Source organism: Phyllobates terribilis, unplaced genomic scaffold (genome assembly GCF_046119375.1).
Source record: "Phyllobates terribilis strain yellow unplaced genomic scaffold, ASM4611937v1 Scaffold_34__1_contigs__length_13252353, whole genome shotgun sequence".
NCBI classification, from domain to species: Eukaryota; Metazoa; Chordata; class Amphibia; order Anura; family Dendrobatidae; genus Phyllobates; species Phyllobates terribilis.
The window spans coordinates 2,111,456-2,135,297 of NW_027362794.1; the positions used below are offsets into that span (position 1 = coordinate 2,111,456).

General features: G+C 45.3%; 1 pseudogene; it reads right to left on the bottom strand.

Annotated features, from left to right (window-relative positions):
* Positions 1–23,842, bottom strand: part of LOC141180627 (UDP-glucuronic acid decarboxylase 1-like) — a 113,558-nt pseudogene that overhangs the window by 26,773 nt on the left and 62,943 nt on the right.

Genomic DNA, 23,842 nt, shown 5'->3' on the forward strand with positions numbered 1-23,842 from the left:
GGGGAGGGGTGTGAAGGGGTTAAAGGCTTAGTGCCCACAATGCAGAAATGAAGCAGAAATTCTCCTGAGTATTTCTGTATCTCCTTGGCAGAAAAACGCATGCGTTTTTTACATGGATTTTTGACGCGCATTTGATGCGTATTTGACATGCGTTTTTCCAATGCATTGTATAGGCAAATCTGCATGCAGAAACGCACAAGAATTGGTCATGTCCGTATTTTTTCTGCGAGTAAAATCTGCGCAGAAAAAATACGGACCATGTGCACAGAACTTGCAGAATGTCATAGGAAGTCATGGGATAAGGTATGCAATGCGTTTCTGGAGCGTTTACACGCTGCAAATACGCACCAAAATACGCACCGAAAACGCATCGTGGGCACACAGCCAAACAATTATATTTATCTCCATGTGTTACTCCATTAATTTGATTACAATTACTAGAAAAGAGGATAGTTTGGCATTACATTAGTTTCTCAAAAATGCTCAAAAGAATAGAATTTTTATTTCATTTCTATATGTTAAGGCTTTTGAGGTTCTTAAAAATGCTCAATCTTTCAAAAACCGCTAGCAATTAGAAGTAGTAATATGTACATTCTTCTGGCATTTTCCACCAGAAAGACGCTGCATACTGTGGCGCCCTGCTACGCATTGGTGCCACAGAACCCAGAAGGCTGCATGGATGGACTTCTCCACAAGAGGCCCCCACACATTCACACACCTCCACCCTACCACCTCAGACCAGCAGAGGGAGCCGTTAGCGATATATAAAGGGAGGGTGGAGCCAGGCAGCTCAGTTAGTGTGCAGTGAGTGTTCAGAGACAGAGAGAAACACAGCTCAGAGTTGAGCAGAGAGCGTGCTGACGCTCAGACAGGAGCACGCTGGCTGCTATGCTTAGGCGAGCCAAGGCCTACAGCACGTGTGAAAGCCTAGTGAGGGCCTTGAGTGGGCCGAAGGCGAGAGGAGTAGGAAGAAGTAGTGAGGGGGCAGAGGAGCATACCAGGCTCACCCCAATATATATACCGGACACCGGGTCCGCGCCTACAGGGACATTTATAGTCAGTAGGAACCACCGGAACCCCTGGAGGACTACAGGTCCCAGGATCACCGAATGCTGACTACAGTACCAGGGCTAGGAGTCACGGAGGCCCCAGCGTCCAGGGAGAGTGATCTCCAAAGAGAAGGCCCTACCACCAGGTCAGCAGGTGCAGAGAGAGACAGTAACCAAGCTAGGCCTAGCTCCAGGCAGGTCGGAAGCTTAGAGAGTAAAGCAACGGATCAGGAGGCCCTATACCCGCTCACTGGGGAGAGTCCAAAAGTGTGCCCTTCACCTGGAGTACCCTGGACCGTGCCTGCAGCATCACCAGTAAAGGTACTGAAGCTTACCCCCGTGTGAGTGTCTGTCTTTCCTCCGGGACCGTCCTGCCGTCTCTCCCTTGCACCAACATCCATTACACGCCACGCTGCCCTGAGGCCCGCTCCACCTGTGGGGCGCCATTCCATCACAAGATGCTCTACCATCTGCCTCAGAGGACTGCTTCGCAGCGGCGGCTCCCTCTAGCCGCAATCCACAGGTGGCGCCACAAACTTTCCAAATCCCCTATATATTCCCCCTTTTACTGACCTCCCTGGGTCACGGACCAGGCCAGCCACCGTGATATCCCCCAGCTACCGGAGGCCCGGCTGCCGAGTATCCCACGGCCCCGGGGGTGCGTCAATACCTTACAATGCAAGTCGATCAGAAGGCTAAAAAGATGTCCGGGCAGAAGATCTGACAATTACCTGGTGCGGTGCTGGGAAAGGTTGACTGGTGGAGGTGTTTGACCAGTCACACACAGTCATCTAATCGCAATTGTAAAGCCAGGCTCAGATTCATGAGGTGTACAAAAACAAAAAACAAACCCGACGAACTTTATTTTTTTTAATCATTTAAGGGAACGTGAACCTACGATCGTTTGATTGCTTATATTATATACTACAATACTGTGGTAGCTCAGTCTCCATAGCAGACCATGAAATTCACTAATTACCAAAATACTGTGATATTGCAGAAATTAGTGAATATCATGGTCTCTCAAGGAGACAGAGCTTCATAGGAGTCCAAATAACTCGGACGAGTTTGTGTCTGTGAAAAGCATCAGACAGCACTCAGATGCCATCAGAGTGCAGTCTGATTTTCACAGACCAACTGAATGGAAGAGGTGGAGAAACTTTTTTTCTTCACCTTCGAGAAAATTGGATCACACTCTGATCAGAGTTTGATCAGCGGGCGATCAGAGTGTGAATAGCATAATTGAACAGATTTTCTCGGATGAGAGAAAAACTGTCATGTGACCCTTGCCTTAGAATGCAGCACTAGTGGGCATGCTCAACTGCCACTTTATGCATTCCCCACCAGTCAGCCAGAGAAAGCAGAGTACAGTCCTCTAGGGAACGAATGGAGTGGCAGTGACTCGCCCCCTGGGCCGTGGGGTACCCGGAACCGGGCCTTCTAGTGTACGGTGCTGATGGGGGTAGTAGTGGCAACCCGGTCCTGTGGCTCAGGGTGGTCAGACCAATGCTGTGGCAGTCTATTTATAGATGTTTTGAATGTCCGACTATGCCACCCGTGGATTGCGGTCAGGGATAACCGCCGCTGCAAGGCAGACCGCTGAGGCTGGTGTTGGTGTGCAGCACAGGGGTAGGATAACTCCCCACGGGAAGAGTGTAGCCTCAGGGCAATGTAGGTGGATGCTGGGGGTGATGGTGCAGGTGCAGCATAAATCACACAGAGTCCAATGGTGCAGTCCAGGGTCTTTTACTCACAGTTGTTATCCAAATCACTTCTGTCAGCAACGACTGCCCAAGCCGTGCTGCGTCCACCAGGTGAGGGGCTCGGTCAACCCCCAGGCAATTCAGGAGTATGGCACAGGACCCCCTTCTGTCCTTTCTCTGGCCTCTCGTGCCCCACCAGTGACCACACTTCTGTCTAGCTACAGCGGACCGTGTCGGGTAAGCGTTGGCCTACACTTCCCGCTATCCTATATGGTGCCTTCCTAGCAGGTTTGGCGGGGGGTCGCACTAATAAATGATCACGACCTCCGGTTCTTGGCTGAGGGATGATTTACCTCCACCAACTTGGGAATCCGGTACCCTTCCACAGCCTGACCCTTAGTGCTCCGGTTGCTGTCCGTTCTGCTCTCCTAGGGTCCCTTCTGCCTTCTTGTTTCTGGAGCCCTTCCACTCCTCTGTCTCTTCTCCTTCCTTCCTTCTCCTTCTCCTCTTCTCCTCTCTGGCCCCGGCCTTCTCTCTAGGCCTGCCTCGTGGAGCTGAGCTCAAGCTGAGCCACAGCTCCCTGCCAGCTCTCTCTGGCTGAACTACCTCTCTCTTTCTCCACTCCACTACTCAACTTCTACTCCTCACTTAAGATGGCTCCCACCTTTTATCTACTTCTCTGTGTCTGAGCTCAGGTGACCTGCACCCAATGAGCTCCTTCCTATGCTCCAGAAACCGTCCCCTTCTGCTCCTACACCACTGGGTTCTCTCCCCCCTCCCCACTCCAGCCAGGGACATGGTCAGTTGTGCCTGCAATAAAATGGGAGCACCGTCGAGCTGTCCCCTGGAAATGGGGAGTGTGTGGTGTATGCAGCTAACTGAGCCCTGGTCCACACTCCATCCTTACCTGGGAGTGGAATATCACACCTCTGGTTGAGGTGCAATACCCCTGTAGCAACCGAACCCTCGGGGCGCTACAGCAGTCACATGTGTACTCCATTCTAGGGAGGGTAAAAGTGCCCTGTTCTGATGATCAATGCCGGGATCAAACAGTTAGACCCCCAGTAAACTGTGGGTAGGTGACAAAAACCTCTTTAAAAGGTCACGTTCAGTATTTAATTCATATTTTACCTCAGTGTTTGTAAGCCAAAACCAGGAGTGTGTGATAAATGCAGAAGTGGTGACGTGTTTCTATTATACTTTTCCTCTGATTGTTCCACTCCTGATTTTGGCTTACAAATACGGATATAAAATACTGACCAAATACTGAACGTGTCAGCATTTTTTGTTTTTATTCACCGCTGTAGTGGAGCTTTAAACGCAAGTCCTCCGGTCATGTATTCACCCTCCGGCTTCTTCACTGTTATTTTTTTTGGAAACTAAATACACACATACTTTTTTCCCACAAAAGTGTTGTAGCCTCAAATTTTCTCATTTTCACAAGGATACCTGGAGAAAATGGCACCAAAATTTGTTGTGCAATTTCTCCTGAGTACACAGATTCCCCATATGTGGTTGAAAATGACTTTTGAGGCACAGTGCAATGCTCAGGAGGGAAGAAGCGCCATACTGGAGTTAAAATTTTGCTGGAATGGTTTGAGGGTGCCATGTCACATTGGCAGAGCCCCTGAGGTGCCAGAACAGCAGAAACCTCCCATAAGTAACGTCATTTTATAAAACTAGATCCCTCAATGAATTCATCTAGGGGTGCAGTGAGGATGTTGACACCACATGTGCCACAAAGAATTTTATACCAATGGGCGGTGAAGATTAATCGCTTTTTTTGCCACTAAAATGTTGTTTTAGTTCCAAATTTTTAATTTGTCTAAGGGCTAAAGGGAAAAAAATGGATCTTTGTTTTTTGGGCAGATTTCACTGTTATGGTTTGAAGGTGCAATGACCCACTGGGAGAGCCACTGAGGTGCCAGAACAGCAGAACCCCCACAAGTGACCCCATATTACAAAATTACACCTCTCAATGAATTAATCTAGGGGTGCGGTGATCATATTGACACCACAAGTGTGTCAGAATTTTACACCATTGGGCAGTGATGAAAAAAAATAAATTACATTTGTTTACCACAAATATTTTGCTTTTGCCCCAGATTTTACATTTTTATACAGGGAAAAGGGTAAAAATGGCACCAAAATTTGTCACAATTTCTGCTGAATGTAAAAATATCCCATATGTGGCTGTACAGTACTGCATAGTGTACGGTGAGATTCGGGAGGTAAGGAACGCTATTTGCCTCCTGGAGCACAGATTTTCCTAGAATAGTTTGCAGACTCCAGATACAGAGCCCCTACGTGCTAGACGAGCAGAATACCCCCTCAAGTGACCCCATTTTGGAAATTATACCCCTCTGGGAATTTATCTGCAGGTGTAGTGACGATTTTGACTCCATGGGTGTTTTACATTAACAAGCAGCAGTGGATGTTGGAGTGAAACTTGCAAATCTACTAATGAAGTGCCCGGCACTTTCTACTGGAGACACGTACCCGTAAATTAAATGGGCTCTCATCGCTACAGAAATGCCAAACATGTGGACGTTAAATGTGGTTTAGGCACACTGTGGGGCTCAGAAGGGGGATCATCTGTATTTGGGAGTTCAGATTCGCTGAGTTTCTGTTTTTTGGGGGGGGGTGGCGAGGAGCCATAGTACTTTTCCAGAGCCTTTGTACTGCCAGTAACATGGAAGCCCCCCATATTTCGAATGAAGTAATGCAGATGACACAGCCGACTGGTCCACTCACTATAATGGGGCAGCAGAGTTACTCTGAACTCAGTCTAGCCTCTGTTCAGCAGTGTCCTTTTCAGAAGTGTACAAACCTGTGGTCGACTGTGCTTTCATGCAAGCCTAAAAAGACGGACACCACCGGATCATAGGCCAGACGGCGTCCACAGTGTCTCCATCTGTCTCACTATAGGGAATCTTCCCTTTAGGTTTCCGTCTGAGTCACGTATTTCAGAGATTTACATGGAAACCCTGGTGTAAGCGCTCAGCGTAGAGCACAGGATAAATGTGCGCTGAGCCTTACTGCGATCTTTGGGTGACAGAATGAACAAATCAACAGCTGGTGAAGATTTAGATTTATTTTTTACGCCGTTCCTTGTGCGGTATAAGTGATTAGACGACTATTCTTCAGGTTGGTGCGATTACAGCGATCGCTGTATTCTGAGAGTTATAAATTATTTTGGCATTGATGGAGCTGTATGGTGGCTTGTTTTTTTTTTGGGGGGGGGTGCAAGATGATGTTTTCAGTGATACAATTTTTTATTTACATTCATATTTCTGATCGCGTTTTAGTCCACTTTTTGTTTGGTGGTACGATGAAAAAGTATTGTTTTTTGCCTCCTTTTGTATTAATTTTTTAAAGCTGTTCACTGAACGGGTTAATTAGTTTGACAGTTTTATAGGTCAGGTCATTCCGGATGCGACAATATCAAATGGGTGTACTTTTATTGTTGATTTTTTAAACAAATACTTCTTTATGGTTAATATATATTGTAATTACACTTTTTTTTACATAGTCCCTATATGGGACGTTCACCTTCAGTAGTCTGATCGCTGGTATAAAGCAATCAAATTTACCAGCACTACAATGCTTTACAACTGTTAGTGCTGCACTGACACAAGCCCCTTACACCATGCTCTGTGCACCCCTTAAACTCTAACCTGGTGATCCAGATGTAGTCATGACAACCTCAGGTCACCATGGCAAAGATCGAGCTCTTATAATGACATCGCGGGGGCACCGATCGTAGGGGAGAGGGAGCTCCCTCCCTACCTTCTAAATGCTGCGATCAATTGAAGCATTTAGGGGGTTAAACTGCCGGCAGCGGTGAGGGCACCATTTCTGGCAGTGAGTCGGGCGTCAACTATGATGTTTGCTGAACACCCGGCGGCGATCGCGCACACACACACACACACACACACACACACACACCACACCACACCACACCACACCACACACACACACACACACACACACACACACACACACACACACACACACACATACATACACACACACACACACACACACACACACAGCTCCTGTGTGCGCGCGATCGCCTTGTCGAATCTATACTCCATTGGTCGGGAAGTCTTTCCCTTCCATGAAGAGTATATACTGCAAATGTCGTGAAGGGGTTAAGCACCACTCCAGAGATTAAATTAAAAAAAATGCTGGAGTAGTGCTTTATCAGGTAAGAATGTGAAACTTATTCAAAGGGCACTATATGGAATCATAGAATCATAGAATGGTAGAGTTGGAAGGGACCTCCTGGGTCATCTGGTCCAACCCCCTGCTCAAAGCAGGATTCACTAGATCATCTCAGACAGATGTCTGTCCAGCCTCTGTTTGAAGACGTCCATTGAAGGGGAACTCACCACCTCTCGTGGCAGCCTGTTCCACTCATTAATCACCCTAACTGTCAAAAAGTTTTTTCTAATATCTAATCTGTGTCTCCTCCCATTTAGTTTCATCCCATTGCTTCTAGTCTTTCCTTGTGCAAATGAGAATAAAGATGATCCTTCTACAATGTGACAGCCCTTGACATATTTGTAGACAGCTATTAAGTCTCCTCTCAGTCTTCTTTTTTGCAAGCTAAACATTCCCAAATCCTGCAACCATTCCTCATAGGACATGGTTTGCAGACCAGTCACCATTCTGGTCGCTCTTCTCTGAACTTGCTCCAGTTTGTCTATGTCTTTTTTAAAATGTGGTGCCCAAAACTGTACACAGTATTCCAGATGAGGTCTGACCAAAGAGGAGTAAAGACCGATAATGACTTCACGTGATCTAGACTGTATGCTTCTGTTAATACATCCCAGAATTGTATTTGCCTTTTTTGCTGCTGCATCACACTGTTGACTCATGTTCAGTCTATGATCTATTAGTATACCTAAGTCTTTTTCACATGTACTGTTGCTTAGCTCTATTCCTCCCATTCTGTATATGCTTTTTTCATTTTTATTGCCCAGATGTAGTACTTTGCATTTTTCCCTGTTAAAAACCATTCTGTTGGTTGCTGCCCACTGCTCCAGTTTATTTAGGTCTTTTTGAATCCTCTCTCTCTCTTCTCTAGTATTAGCTATCCCTCCTAGCTTTGTGTCATCAGCAAATTTAATCAGTTTACCCTCAATTCCTTCATCTAAATCATTGATAAAGATGTTGAACAATACAGGTCCCAGGACGGAGCCCTGTGGTACCCCACTTGAGACATTCATCCAGCTGGATGTGAAGCCATTTACAACCACCCTTTGAGTCCGATCACTAAGCCAGTTATGAATCCACCTAACAGTTGCCTGGTCCATTGCATACTTGGTCATTTTTTCAATAAGGATGGTGTGAGATACTTTGTCAAATGCTTTGCTGAAGTCAAGATATACTATATCTACAGCATTTCCCTGATCCACCCAGTCAGTGATTCTGTCATAGAAGGAAATTAAGTTAGTCTGACATGACTTGTTAGTTACAAACCCATGCTGACTCTGGTTAATCACTTCATTCTTATCCATGTACTTACATACATGTTGTTTAATAATTTGTTCAAAGATCTTTCCTGGTATAGAAGTCAGACTCACCGGCCTATAGTTCCCTGGGTCCACCTTCTTCCCCTTTTTGAAGATAGGAACAACATTTGCTCTTCTCCAGTCTTCTGGGACTTCTCCTGTTCTCCAAGAATTTTCAAAGATTATGGAGAGTGGTTCTAAAATTTCTTCTACGATCTCCTTCAGTACTCTGGGGTGTAATTCATCTGGACCTGGAGACTTGAACTCATTTATGTTAGCTAAATATTCCCTCACAATCTTTCTGTTTACAGATAACTTGGATTCCTCTATTCCTTTAAAAGGACAGTGAAGATCAGTTGATGTTACATTTTGTTTCTGAGAGAAAACAGATGCAAAATAGGAATTAAAAAGTTCGGCCTTCTCAACATCCTCTCTTACCATTTCTCCATTTTCATCCTGTAAAAATCCTATAGCATCTTTGACTTTTCTTTTACTTTTGACATACCCCCAAAATCCTTTTTTATTGCTTTTGACATCTCTTGCAAGCCTTAATTCATTGTCAGCTTTAGCTAACCTGATACGTGCCCTACAGGATCTGCAGACTGCATTATAATCTTCTTTAGATATGCCTCCCTCTTTCCATTTAATAAACATTTCTTTCTTTCTTTTTAGCATGTGCTTAAGTTCTGTGTTCATCCATCCTGGTTTCCTTAAATGCTTCCCATTCTTCCTACTTTTCGGGATTGTTAACGATTGTGCTTTGAGAATCTCATTTTTAAAAATTTCCCATCCTTCCTGGACATTTTTGTCCTTAAGGACATCCAGCCATTGGATCCCTCCTATTCTCTTTCTGAGTCTCTTAAAATCTGCCTTTCTAAAATCTAACCTTGAAGTTTGAGTCTTCACATGTCTTCCTCCTCTAGTTATCCAAAATTCTATAATAGCATGATCGCTGCCTCCTAGGGTCCCAGCCACCTTTACCTCCTCAACCATTTCCTCCCTGTTTATAAGGATTAGATCCAAAGTAGCAGATCCCCTTGTTTTCTCCCCTACCTTTTGGAAGATAAAGTTGTCAGCAAGAGAGGATAAGAATTTGCTTGACCTGTTAGTTTTACTTGAGAGAGATTCCCAACAAATGTCTGGATAGTTGAAATCTCCCATGACCACTACGTCATATTTTTTGGAGAACTTGGTCATTTGATACATAAAGAGTTCATCCATATCTTCAGCTTGCCCAGGTGGCCTGTAGTAAATGCCTACAATGGTGTCCTTTCCGTTGTTCTCTCCTTGTATTCTTACCCAAACAGTTTCCACAGAACTCCCAGTCTCTGAAGCTTCAATCTCTGTGCAGATATACGCTTTTCTAACATACAATGCAACACCTCCTCCTCGTTTATCAAGTCTGTTTCTTGCAAATAAGTTGTATCCTTTTAGCCTTTTATTCCAATCATGTGTATCGTCCCACCAAGTTTCAGTGATTCCAATGACATCATATTCCTTTTCCTGCATTAGTAGTTCCAATTCTCCTTGTTTGTTGCCCATGCTTTGTGCATTTGTATAAAAACATTTTAGTTTGTGATTGGTTTCTCTTCCTCCCATATTTTTATTATTTAAATTGTTTTGTCTTTGTTCTTCCTTTCCACTTCCAGTAGCAGAGATCTCAATAGTATTTGTCAGCTGTATGGCTTTTTCTGGCCTTTTGCTTCCCTTCCCACATTGTTCTAGTTTAAAGCTCTTCTGATGAGTGTAGCAAGGCGACTTCCAAATACATGTTTTCCAGTCTTCGTAAGGTGCACCCCATCTCTAGCAAGTAGTCCATCGTATAGGTAATTCATTCCGTGATCCAGAAATCCAAATCCTTGTTGACGGCACCATCGACGTAGCCAGTTGTTCACCTGTAGAATCTTATTCCACCTCATTGTTCCATGGCCATCCACTGGGAGGATGGATGAGAAGACCACCTGCGCTCCCAATTCTTTCACTTTCTTGCCTAAGTCTTCAAAGTCACTGCAGATGGTTTCCAGGTCCTTTCTTGCGGTGTCATTTGTCCCCACATGTATTAGCAGGAATGGGTAGTGATCTGTAGGTCTGAAGAGTCTTGATATCCTGTCAGACACATCTTTAATTTTTGCTCCTGGAAGACAGCACATTTCTCTTGAGGTTATGTCTGGTCTGCAGATAGCGGCCTCTGTTCCTCTTAACAGGGAATCCCCCATGACCACCACTCTCCGTTTTTTCTTCACAACATTCTTCTTTCTCCATCCAGGAGGATTCTGAGGGCTTACAAGGTTATTCATTGCTGGCAAAGTCTTATTTTGCTGTATTTCTTCATGGTTCTCCTGCGTGAGAGCCTGGTACTGGTTCCTGAGCAGTATGGGTGCTGACTGCCTCTCGATCCTCCTGCTTCTGTGGGTCACATGCTTCCATTCCTCTGTTTCCTCAGGTGCAGTTCGAATTTCTTCTCTTTCTGAATCATGAAGAGATAATTCTGCTCTGTCTAAGAACTCTTCACCTTCCTTAATGATTTTCAAGGTAGTTAACCTCTCTTCTAGATTTCGCAACTTTTCCTCCAACAGGGACACAAGCTTGCATTTCTGGCATGTGAAGTTTGGCTTTTCCAGTGGCAAGTCTGTGAACATGTAGCAGGATATGCAGTTCACCAAATGGCTCCTGGACTCTTCCATGTTCTTATTGTTAATGTTCTGAAAACAGTGAAAAAAGCTTAAAAAAAAGCTTCAAAATGCGCGCGCCGGTAGGCGCGCGGTTTACCGATGTCCTCTTTTCAGCTCCAACAGCCAAAATCCAGTGTTCTTTGAGCTCGCGGAGACTCTTCACTTACCCCAAAATGCAGTGGGAATATGCAAATTATCTCCTCAGGACTCCTCCCCTGCTTTACCGATGTCCTCTTTTCAGCTCCAACAGCCAAAATCCAGTGTTCTTTGAGCTCGCGGAGACTCTTCACTTACCCCAAAATGCAGTGGGAATATGCAAATTATCTCCTCAGGACTCCTCCCCTGCTTTACCGATGTCCTCTTTTCAGCTCCAACAGCCAAAATCCAGTGTTCTTTGAGCTCGCGGAGACTCTTCACTTACCCCAAAATGCAGTGGGAATATGCAAATTATCTCCTCAGGACTCCTCCCCTGGTTTACCGATGTCCTCTTTTCAGCTCCAACAGCCAAAATCCAGTGTTCTTTGAGCTCGCGGAGACTCTTCACTTACCCCAAAATGCAGTGGGAATATGCAAATTATCTCCTCAGGACTCCTCCCCTGGTTTACCGATGTCCTCTTTTCAGCTCCAACAGCCAAAATCCAGTGTTCTTTGAGCTCGCGGAGACTCTTCACTTACCCCAAAATGCAGTGGGAATATGCAAATTATCTCCTCAGGACTCCTCCCCTGCTTTACCGATGTCCTCTTTTCAGCTCCAACAGCCAAAATCCAGTGTTCTTTGAGCTCGCGGAGACTCTTCACTTACCCCAAAATGCAGTGGGAATATGCAAATTATCTCCTCAGGACTCCTCCCCTGGTTTACCGATGTCCTCTTTTCAGCTCCAACAGCCAAAATCCAGTGTTCTTTGAGCTCGCGGAGACTCTTCACTTACCCCAAAATGCAGTGGGAATATGCAAATTATCTCCTCAGGACTCCTCCCCTGGTTTACCGATGTCCTCTTTTCAGCTCCAACAGCCAAAATCCAGTGTTCTTTGAGCTCGCGGAGACTCTTCACTTACCCCAAAATGCAGTGGGAATATGCAAATTATCTCCTCAGGACTCCTCCCCTGGTTTACCGATGTCCTCTTTTCAGCTCCAACAGCCAAAATCCAGTGTTCTTTGAGCTCGCGGAGACTCTTCACTTACCCCAAAATGCAGTGGGAATATGCAAATTATCTCCTCAGGACTCCTCCCCTGGTTTACCGATGTCCTCTTTTCAGCTCCAACAGCCAAAATCCAGTGTTCTTTGAGCTCGCGGAGACTCTTCACTTACCCCAAAATGCAGTGGGAATATGCAAATTATCTCCTCAGGACTCCTCCCCTGGTTTACCGATGTCCTCTTTTCAGCTCCAACAGCCAAAATCCAGTGTTCTTTGAGCTCGCGGAGACTCTTCACTTACCCCAAAATGCAGTGGGAATATGCAAATTATCTCCTCAGGACTCCTCCCCTGGTTTACCGATGTCCTCTTTTCAGCTCCAACAGCCAAAATCCAGTGTTCTTTGAGCTCGCGGAGACTCTTCACTTACCCCAAAATGCAGTGGGAATATGCAAATTATCTCCTCAGGACTCCTCCCCTGGTTTACCGATGTCCTCTTTTCAGCTCCAACAGCCAAAATCCAGTGTTCTTTGAGCTCGCGGAGACTCTTCACTTACCCCAAAATGCAGTGGGAATATGCAAATTATCTCCTCAGGACTCCTCCCCTGGTTTACCGATGTCCTCTTTTCAGCTCCAACAGCCAAAATCCAGTGTTCTTTGAGCTCGCGGAGACTCTTCACTTACCCCAAAATGCAGTGGGAATATGCAAATTATCTCCTCAGGACTCCTCCCCTGGTTTACCGATGTCCTCTTTTCAGCTCCAACAGCCAAAATCCAGTGTTCTTTGAGCTCGCGGAGACTCTTCACTTACCCCAAAATGCAGTGGGAATATGCAAATTATCTCCTCAGGACTCCTCCCCTGGTTTACCGATGTCCTCTTTTCAGCTCCAACAGCCAAAATCCAGTGTTCTTTGAGCTCGCGGAGACTCTTCACTTACCCCAAAATGCAGTGGGAATATGCAAATTATCTCCTCAGGACTCCTCCCCTGGTTTACCGATGTCCTCTTTTCAGCTCCAACAGCCAAAATCCAGTGTTCTTTGAGCTCGCGGAGACTCTTCACTTACCCCAAAATGCAGTGGGAATATGCAAATTATCTCCTCAGGACTCCTCCCCTGGTTTACCGATGTCCTCTTTTCAGCTCCAACAGCCAAAATCCAGTGTTCTTTGAGCTCGCGGAGACTCTTCACTTACCCCAAAATGCAGTGGGAATATGCAAATTATCTCCTCAGGACTCCTCCCCTGGTTTACCGATGTCCTCTTTTCAGCTCCAACAGCCAAAATCCAGTGTTCTTTGAGCTCGCGGAGACTCTTCACTTACCCCAAAATGCAGTGGGAATATGCAAATTATCTCCTCAGGACTCCTCCCCTGGTTTACCGATGTCCTCTTTTCAGCTCCAACAGCCAAAATCCAGTGTTCTTTGAGCTCGCGGAGACTCTTCACTTACCCCAAAATGCAGTGGGAATATGCAAATTATCTCCTCAGGACTCCTCCCCTGGTTTACCGATGTCCTCTTTTCAGCTCCAACAGCCAAAATCCAGTGTTCTTTGAGCTCGCGGAGACTCTTCACTTACCCCAAAATGCAGTGGGAATATGCAAATTATCTCCTCAGGACTCCTCCCCTGGTTTACCGATGTCCTCTTTTCAGCTCCAACAGCCAAAATCCAGTGTTCTTTGAGCTCGCGGAGACTCTTCACTTACCCCAAAATGCAGTGGGAATATGCAAATTATCTCCTCAGGACTCCTCCCCTGGTTTACCGATGTCCTCTTTTCAGCTCCAACAGCCAAAATCCAGTGTTCTTTGAGCTCGCGGAGACTCTTCACTTACCCCAAAATGCAGTGGGAATATGCAAATTATCTCCTCAGGACTCCTCCCCTGGTTTACCGATGTCCTCTTTTCAGCTCCAACAGCCAAAATCCAGTGTTCTTTGAGCTCGCGGAGACTCTTCACTTACCCCAAAATGCAGTGGGAATATGCAAATTATCTCCTCAGGACTCCTCCCCTGGTTTACCGATGTCCTCTTTTCAGCTCCAACAGCCAAAATCCAGTGTTCTTTGAGCTCGCGGAGACTCTTCACTTACCCCAAAATGCAGTGGGAATATGCAAATTATCTCCTCAGGACTCCTCCCCTGGTTTACCGATGTCCTCTTTTCAGCTCCAACAGCCAAAATCCAGTGTTCTTTGAGCTCGCGGAGACTCTTCACTTACCCCAAAATGCAGTGGGAATATGCAAATTATCTCCTCAGGACTCCTCCCCTGGTTTACCGATGTCCTCTTTTCAGCTCCAACAGCCAAAATCCAGTGTTCTTTGAGCTCGCGGAGACTCTTCACTTACCCCAAAATGCAGTGGGAATATGCAAATTATCTCCTCAGGACTCCTCCCCTGGTTTGGAAATATTATCTACACACACACACGTGATCAGTGAGTGAGCATGGAAGTCACACCATTGTGATGTCACCAGAATCCAAAGACAAGATGACAGGGAGAGTCAGAGGTGACATCACAAGTCAGAGGATTCTCAGCCAGGCAGCATGTGAGCAGTAGAGCAGCTCAGGCTACAGAAGGATTTGAGAATCCAGGTATTTAGTAAAGTTTCATCTATGGCAGTTCACTCACATGAGAGGAACATGTACAGTAGTGCCCAACCCCTTTAGGTTTTACTCTGGGGTCCATTTTAGGTCATCAGAGCGGAATGTACTAGTCTCCTGAAATCTGGTGACATCATGGAAAAAAGGGACCCTCCCTACAGTAATACAATGCAGTAAAGTTTTTTAAAAGGTCATAAATTATTATTATTTTTTTTTCATCCAAAAAGTAAGGGCAGAGACAGTCGGCCATATAACTCGTGCGAGGATTGCATCATAAACCTTGTACTGGTTGTCTGCTCTCCTGACCTGAGCTTGACAACTGCACAGAAATCCATCAGGCTGTCATGCTCAGGTCAGGAGAGGCGCCAGGCCAGCCGGGCACTGTGATGTGATCATCGCACCAGTTATATGGCAGTTTGTCTCTGCCCTTACAAGAACTCTCAGACAGGAATGGGGCTTTTTACAGAATGTATAACACCCCACTCACTAGCACAGTACTATGATATATTGTCAAGTTTCTTTGCTCAAATCTGCAACAAGTAATACGCAAAAATGTGGTAAAATGGAACAAATTTTTTTTTTCTTAAAAGCCTGGTCAACCTATTTAGAGGATCAATTTTTTCCCACCGATCCAGAGAGCTACAGAATGCCCTATACCAGAGATCCCCAACCTGTGACTCGCAGGCCCATGATGTGTGGATCGTGGTTGTCTGCCAGCTTGATGCATTAGCACCAGGTCCAGTAAAAAGCTATAAAGAGCAGGTCTCCAGACCTGTGACTAGCCCTGCACCGTAGCACAAATCTGTAGGCACATATACCAGCCTTGTGGTTTTAGAGATTACTATATTTAATTTATCTGGAGGTAGGAAGATCCTGCCAGTCACAGGAGATTCTTTCAGCTGGATGTGATAGTGTGGTGGGAGTGCTTGATGCGAGCATACTGAATCGGGGTAAGGTGACAACCACTGGATGCAAGCATACGGCCTCCGTTTAATTTCTATGGGAAAGTTTGGCTGCCATTATAATAGTAATTGGGGATTTGGGTGACGCTACTTTGGGGGAGAGCAGGAGCAGATGTCACTACCCCAAGGTGCATCTGGATGTGGCTCTCCAGATAAGAAAGGTTGAGGACCACTGCCCTATACAGTGTCTATAGCACTGCCATCTCCAGGAGTCCCAAAACAATAAATGGAGAAGTAGTATTCCCAGCGGTCGAACCCCAAAAGAGGAGAGCCGGATCACTTAGCAAGTTATCTATTCACAGGATAAGATGGAACCAAGTACCTAATTCTTACTGCTGCAGTACAAAAGGGGACAGTATGTACTTATTAAATGCAAGACTATTAATTCTGGGGGGAAAAAAAAGAGGCTTCAGGCTTTGTTACGCGATTACAATATGGACAAATTGTAGTTACTAAGATATTGTATATAAATACATAGATTGGTCACTAGAGGGCAATAAAACCTATATTTATACCCACACTTCACGCCATCCAGTATGAATGGACCCATAGATACATCATTTATAAGGCAGCAGTGATTGAACATTACGCTCTGCCACAACTCCCAAGGAATGCCATGCGGAGTGAAACTGAACAGCATGTATTATCTATAGATGACTTGGCACATTAATTTCCCACTTTACTAACTATCCTTTCAGCAATTTTCTCATTTATTAGTTGAAAACCTCCTTTACATGGAATCTGTCACCAGGTTTTTGCATCTGAATGCAGCATGACGTCATTTTGATAGAATCCCTGTTTTATCTGCTGCAGATCTACAGATTCTCAGAATGCAGAGCTCTACATAATCCCGTCCACACCAGTGTGCATAGGCAGAAAGCTGCCAATCAGTGATGGTGGTGAGAGCATATACAGAGCGCATGAATATGGACGACTACATGACAGCAGTTTTACTACTTCCCCAAGGGTAATTTCATGCGTATAAAACATTCTGTCCTTAAATGGCAGGTCACCTGCCTCCTAATTTAAATATCGCACCTGCGCAGTCAGTATAGTGGTCTTTAAAAAAATAAACAAAACAAAACAAAATGGCAATGGCGCTTTGCAGCCTGCAGAGGGGCGCAGACTGGCTTCCTAATGCTGCGGTTCGAGGAGTCTCCTTCGGCGGTTGCATTTTTGCCACTCTCCCCTGAATTGGGAGTCTGTTCTTCTCTGAGCCAGCTGTCAAGCTGACAGCCAGCTCACTGAAGGTGCAGCGCCGGCTCCCTGTGTTTAATTGTACGGGGGCAGTGAAACAGGATTTAAAGACAGTTTGCAGCCCAAATATTACATCTGCCCCCACCCCTAAAATGGGTCCTTAAATCCTTTTACATCTGCTCCAACCCCCAAAAGTTTGGATGGGGGAAGATGTAATAGGATTAAATTACACAGTTTGGGGAACGAGGGATGGGTGCGGACACAATATGGGGAGGGGGAAACAGGAGAAATTTGAGGGGGCATGGATGCAGACTCAGTATGGGGATGTGTGCGGAGGCAGTATAAAGATATATTTTGTGCAGGGAATATAGTAAGGGGCAATTATTTATTCAGGGGCTCAGCTTAGAGCAGATATTTTTTATTCAGGAGCATTATAATGACACTGCTATTTTTAAGGGCATCGTGTGGAGTCTGGACAAGATGAAGAAAATAAAGAGAACGACTCCCAGAGACAACATCATCTTTCCGGTACCTGGATATAAATGTTTTTTTGTAATACTGACTAATTCTCATATTTTTATTTATGTTAGGAACATTAAAGGGGTTGTCCAAGTTTGTATTGAGTCTGCAGTCATTCTATGTGACGGCAGACTTCAGAATTCTCACAACGCGCTCTGCACACTGTCAGGATTCTCTCATGCCAGCGATTTGCATACATGCAGTCACATGCCGACTAGACGTGTGGCCTTACTCGATGAAAATGAATTGAGCGAGGCCAGACACGTCTAGTCGGAATATGGCCAGAAGTATACAAATCACATACTTGCACTTACATGACCGTCCACTCTTGCCACCGGCAAGGGAGAATTTTAAAAAAGTGTGCAGTGCATGCGCTGTGATATTTCAGAAGCCTGAAGTCACAGAGTGACTGCAGACTTTCATCACAAACCGGACGAGTCCTTTAATTATAAACTGAAGCCCTGTGGCATGCCAGTCCAATCCAAATAGCATTTAATATACCGTCAGGATTCAGCTCTGCTCGCTGGCAGGTTTCATCAGTCATCTCATGGCCACTTCACTCATGTGATTTTCATACTTACGGTCACGCAACAACTAGTCTGATTTTCACTGAGCTTTGAGAGAAATGGGGAGAGCAGCTAGTCAGCATGCGACTAAGTGCAAATCGCATATGTGCTCAAGAGTGGGGGGATCTAGAACGAACCAGACTGTAAATAACATGGTAAAGGCAGTTAGTGAAGATGTAGATAGGCGATACATTCATTGGTAGGTACAGTGGGTACGTAAAGTATTCAGACCCCTTTAAAATTTTTGACTGTTTCATTGCAGACATTTGGTAAATTCTAAAAAGTTCATTTTTTTCTCATTAAAGTACACTCTGCATCCCATCTTGGCTGAAAAAACAAAATGTAGAAATTTTTGCAAATTAAAAAAGAAAAACTGAAATATCACATGGTCATAAGTATTCAGACCCTTTGCTCAGTATTGAGTAGCAACACTCAAGTTTTTCACACCTGGATTTGGGGATCCTCTGCCATTCTTCCTTGCAGATCCTTCCCAGTTCCGTCAGGTTGGATGGTGAACGTTGGTGAACAGCCATTTTCCGGTCTCTCCAGAGATGCGCAATTGGGTTTAGGTCAGGGCTCTGGCTGGGCCAGTCAAGAATGGTCACAGAGTTGCTCTGAAGCCACTCCTTTGTTATTTTAGCTGTGTGCTTAGGGTCATTGTCTTGTTGGAAGGTGAACCTTTCCCCAAGTCTGAGGTCCAGAGCCCTCTGGAAGAGGTTTTCATCCAGGATAACTCTGTATTTGGCCGCATTCATGTTTCCTTCAATTGCAACCAGTCGTCCTGTCCCTGCAGCTGAAAAACACCCCCATAGCATGATGCTGCCACCACCAGGTTTCACTGTTGGGCAGAGGATGAGCAGTGTCTGGTTTTCTCCACACATACCGCTTAGAATTATCACCAAAAAGTTCTATCTTAGTCTCATCAGACCAGAGAATCTTATTTCTCATAGTCTGGGAGTGTGTTTTTGAGCAAATTCTATGCAGGTTTTCATATGTCTTGCATTAAGGCGATATAGTGGATTGAATAAAAAGCGGTCTATGGAGCGCTAAAAAGATTAACATTGGAGATGACAGATTGGGGCTAAAAAATAAAATTTAATGAGCCCTTTCCACAATGCGTTTCGATAGTAAACTATCTTCCTCTGGTGCATTGAGGAGAGGCTTCGGTCGGGACACTCTGCCATAAAGGCCCAAATGGTGGAGGGCTGCAGTGATAGTTGACTTTTTGGAACTTTCTCCTATCTCCCTACTGCATCTCTGGAGCTCAGCCACAGTGATCTTGGGGTTCTTCTTTACCTCTCTCACCAAGGCTCTTCTCCCACGATTGCTCAGTTTGGCTGGACGGCCAGGTCTAGGAAGACTTTTGGTGGTCCCAAACTTCTTCCATTTAAGGATTATGGAGGCCACTGTGCTCTTAGGAACCTTGTGTAATGTAGAAATTCTTTTGTAACCTTGGCCAGATCTGTCTCTGAGCTCCTTGGGCAGTTCCTTTGAGCTCATGATTCTCATTTGGTCTGACAGACAGGTGTGTACCTTTCCAAATCAAGTCCTATTAATTAAACACAGCTGGACTCCAATGAAGGAGTAGAACCATCCCAAGGATGATCACAAGGAAATAGGAAATGGACAGCATGTGACTTAAATATGAGTGTCTGAGCAAAGGGTCTGAATACTTATGACCAGTTGATATTTCAGTTTTTCTTTAAAAAATCTCTATATTTCTGGATTTTTTCAGTCAAGATGGGGTGCAGCATGTACCTTAATGAGAAAAGAAAAAGAACTTTAGAATTTACCAAATGGCTGCAATGAAAGAGTGAAAAATTTAAAGGGGTCTGAATACTTTCCGTACCCGCTGTATATTGATCAATACATTTTCTAGCCATACATTTATTGGATGGATAGATCAACCTAGTGAATATCTAACGATATATCAACCAATGTATCGCCTATCAAGCTTTTCATCATCATCAACCTCTAGAAAGATTTGCTATTTAATAAATAGATGCCTAGCTATATATCCTCACCAACTGCCTTTACCATGCTGTTTACAGTCTGATAAGTTCTGTATCACTATGTATATATATGCTGTATCCCACTAGGTAGGCAGACAGAAAATTAATATTTATATTTTATTTTGATACATTGGTGGCACAGTGGGGTTGAATTTATTTTAATACTAGTAATACCAAATATGTTGGGAGCAATCCTGTGTGCGCTGCGCTCCTATGTGCAGTGGTGATGACTGCCTCTTGTGCACGCTCCCGCATTGGTCCTCGGTACACAGTGGACGGCATTTTGTTGGTTTCATTTTTGAAGACCACTATATTGAATGCACCGGCGCGATATTTAAAATCAAGAACCACAAAATTTAATTCTTCACTGCAAGTATCATTTTAATCTGTAACAGCGCCAACATGACAATGCCTGTAAAACCTGTCAGCAGAATTTTGCTAATTCTTTACTAAGTGAAATGACCCAACTATGGTGGCAGAAATGAAATTTTGTATAATACAGATGTATGTATTCTCTCTCTCTCTCAGATTATATATATATATACACACACACACACACTATTACACACTAACCTGACATATTGAAACGCCCTAGTCTGTGATCCTGATCCATATACCTACAGAAGGAAAAACAAAAACCTTATTTACGGTAAAATGTAAGAAAAATGGCTTAATAGATGATAAAACTTTGTGATGCAGTTTGAACAACTCTTGCCTGTAAAAATGAACAACTACAAAAAAATTCAGAAGTTCATTAAATTACACATACTTTCAGAAAGAATTTCGCTAACACCTTGAAGGTGCAGAAATTTTTCCCTCCTTGCCTTTAAAGATCCACAATTTTATTAATTATTTTTCCAGTAACATAGCTATATGACGGTTTTATTGCAGTTTTGAATGACAATTTCCGTTATCAAATAAAGTACACTGCATAACGAAAAAAATTCAGAGTTTGATAAAACAAAAACACACACAGTGGGGAAAATAAGTATTTGAAACACTGCCGATTTTTCAAGTTTTACCACCTACAAAGAATGGAGGGGTCTGTAATTGTTATCGTAGATACACCTCAGACACAGAATCTCAGAAAAAAAAAAAAGCAAACAATCATATCGTATGATTTTTATATATTTCATATAATAAAAATGCAAATTAAGTATTTGATACAACTTAAAACTTAAATATTTGGTACAGAAACCTTTGTTTACAATTACAGAGGTCAAACGTTTCCTGAAGGTCTTGACCAGGTTTGAGGACACTGCAGCAGGGATTTTAGCCCACTAATCCATACAGATCTCCAGATCTTTCATGTTTCGGGGCAGTTGTTGGGCAACATTGAGTTTCAGCTCTCTCCAAAGATTTTCTATTGGGTTAAGATCTGGAGACTGGCTAGGCCACTCCAGGACTTTGAAATGCTTCTTAACCTTAGTTGCCCTGACTGTGTGTTTCAGATCATTGTCAAGCTGGAAGACCCAGCTACGACCCATCTTCAATGCTCTTACTGACAGAAGGAGGTTATTGGCCAAAATCTCGCGATACATTACTCCACATCCATTCTCCCTTTAATACGGTGCAGTCATCCAGTCCCCTTTGCAGAAAAGCACTCTCAAAGTATGCTTCCCCCACCATGCTTCACGGTTGGGACTGTGTTCTTGGGGGTTGTACTCAACATTCTTCTTCCTCCAAATATGGCTGTGGATACCAAAAAGATCTATTTCGGACTCCTCTAACCACATGACCTTCTCTGGATCATCCAGTTGGACATTCGCGAACTTCAAACGGACTTGGACATGTGCTGGCATGAGCAGGTGGACCTTGCATGCTCTGCAGGATTTTAATCCATGACAGTGTAGTGTTACAAATGGTAATGTTTGAGACTGTAGTCCCAGCTCTCTTAAGGTAATTGACCAGGTCCTCCCATGTAGTTCTGGGCCAATTCCTGACCTTTCTCAGAATTATCCTTACCCCACGAGGCGAGATCTTGCATGGAGCCCCAGACCAAGGAAGATTGCCAGCCATTTTGCTTCTTCCATTCTCTAATAACTGTGCCAACAGTTGTTGCCTTCTCACGAAGCTGCTTGCCTATTGCCCTGTAGCCAATCCCAGCCTTATGCAGGTCTACAATTTTGTCCCAATTTTGGACCATGGTGCAGAAGCTGGAGTGTTAATAATGGAGTATGTGGACAGGTGTCTTTTATACAAGTAACGAGTATAAACAGAAACAATTAATACAGAAACTAAGGGCAGAGTAGGAGGGCTTCTAAAGAAAAATCTAACAGGGCTGTGAGCCAGAATTCTTGATGGTTGATAGATGATCAATTATTTTAACATCATACAACGTGATTTCCATTTATTTCCTTAACTATTCTGTCGCTCACAGTTGAAGTGTTGTAACAATAAAAAATTACAGACCTCTATTCTTTGTAGGTAGGAAAACTTGCAAAATCGGCAGTGTATCAAATACTTATTTTACCCATTGTACAAACAGAGAAGACGCGGGCCAAAAGGGAATGAGGACATGTGCCAAAAGAACGAGGTATGAAGGACGCGGGCCAGAAAAGGACGCGGGCCAGAAAAGGACGCGGGCCAAAAAGGACCAGGTATGGAGGACGCGGGCCAAAAAGGACCAGGTATGGAGGACGCGGGCCAGAGGACGAGGACACGGGCCAAAGGACGAGGTATGGAGGACGCAGGCAAAAAGGACGAGTTATGGAGGACGCAGGACAGGGGACCAGGTATGGAGGACGCGGGCCAAATAACGAGGTAAGGAGGACGCGGGCCAGAGGACGAGGTTGCGGGCCAAAGAACGAGGTATGGAGGACACGGGCCAAAAGGACGCGGGCTAGGGGACCAGGTATGGAGGACGCGGGCCAGGGGACCAGGTATGGAGGACGTGGGCCAAAAGAACGAGGTAAGGAGGACGCGGGCCAGAGGACGAGGACGCGGGCCACAGGACCAGATATGGAGGACGCGGGCCAAAAGGACCATGTATGGGGGACGTGGGCTAAAAGGACCAGGTATGGAGGACGCGGGACAAAAGCGACGAGGTATGGAGGACGCGGGCCAAGGTACGAGGACGCGGGCAAGAGGACGAGTACGAGGGCCACAAAGGACGAGGTATGAAGGACGCGGGCCAGAAAGGACGCGGGCCAGAAAGGACGCGGGCCAGAAAGGACGCGGGCCAGAAAAGGACGAGGGCCAAAAAGTAACAGGTATGGAGGACGCGGGCCAAAATGACTAGGTATGGAGGACGCGGGCCAGAGGACGAGGAATGGAGGACGCGGGCCAAAAGGACGAGGGATGAAGGACGCGGCACAGGGGACTTGGTATGGAGGACGCGGGCCGAAAAGGACCAGGTAAGGAGGACGCGGGCCAAAAAGGACCAAGTATGAAGGACGCGGGCCAAAAAGGACGAGGTATGGAGGACGTGGGCCAAAAAGGACGAGGTATGGAGGACTCGGGCCAAAAAGGACCAGGTATGGAGGACGCGGGCCAAAAAGGACCAGGTATGGAGGACGCGGGCCAAAAAACAACAGCTATAGAGGACGCGGGCCAAAAATGACCAGGTATAGAGGACTCGGGCCAAAAAGGACCAGGTATGGAGGATGTGGGCCAAAAAGGACCAGGTATGGAGGACGCGGGCCAAATATGACCAGGTATGGAGGACTCGCGCCACAAAGGACCAGGTATGGAGGACGCGGGCCAAAAAGGACCATGTATGGAGGACGTGGGCCAAAAAGGACCAGATATGGAGCACGCGGGCCAGAGGAGAAGGATGCGGGTCAGAGTACGAGGACGCGGGCCAGAGGACGAGGTATGGAGGACGCGCGCCAAAAGGGACGAGGTATGGATGACGCAGGTCAAAAGGACGAGGATGCAGGCCAGAGGACGAGGTATGGAGGACGCGGGCCAGAGGACGA